This window comes from Teleopsis dalmanni, chromosome 2 (genome assembly GCF_002237135.1).
Source record: "Teleopsis dalmanni isolate 2A chromosome 2, ASM223713v2, whole genome shotgun sequence".
NCBI classification, from domain to species: domain Eukaryota; kingdom Metazoa; phylum Arthropoda; class Insecta; order Diptera; family Diopsidae; genus Teleopsis; species Teleopsis dalmanni.
In genome coordinates, this window is record NC_051847.1 from 152,976,134 (window position 1) to 152,977,140 (window position 1,007).

The following is a 1,007-nucleotide window of genomic DNA, read 5'->3' on the forward strand; positions in this document are numbered from 1 at the left end:
AATAAAATTATTAAATTTTTAATTATTTGAATTTTATATATAATAATGCCTCTACAAAAGAATAGTGTTGAAATTTAACAATTAAAAATAAAAATATTGATTATTGAGTAATAATCATTCATTGATTCTTACTCAATCATTAATTATTCTACAACTGGTTCATGATTTCGTTCTAATATAACACAGCAAGTGAATTTGTTAATAAACTTTCACAGCAAAATATCAAAACTCTAAGTTCGAATACACAAGTTAAGTATGGCTTTGGGTCAGTTGGTTAATGAACACCGACTCTGAGCTTGAAATTTGGCAGGACACGTGTTCCTTGGTAGTTGCAGTTTAAAAGATTTTTTCACGAATAATTATATATAAGAAATAATTCTCAAAAATGGTATTTGGCAATATTTAAAGATTAGACAAAACTTTAACTAATTAAAAATAATTTTTGTTGTTGTAATTTACTACTATTCAAAACACCTCTCTCTTGAAAACAATAGTTTATATTAAGAATTTAGTTTCTTTCGTTAAAATAAATATTAAAAGTCTGTTTAATATTCTATTTATTGTATTATAATATTATTTAACATACAAATTAAGATATATTGGAGATCAGTAAATAAGTTACAAAATTAAGTTATTTTGAATACTACTTGTAATTTTCAGAAACCATATAAGAATTCCATTTCTACTTTTTGTAGTGAAGTTACTACTACCTTGTATTGAGTGAAGTACAAGGGCGAATACTACTAAATTTAGTAGCTTTTAAACACAAATTGAGTTATACTACATATAAGCAAATGACCTCTTAAAAATCAAGTTATCTTGGATTTTAATTTTGATTAAAAAAAAAATTTAATTATTAAATTTTACATTTCTTTAGTGAAATAGAAATAATTAGTAGCTTTTGTAATTCCGTAAAATAATACTAATAAAACTTCTTTAATCAAATTTATTTATCTTAAGTTTCTTAGAATTTATTATAATTTATTTCAATCTAAAACTTTTACGAA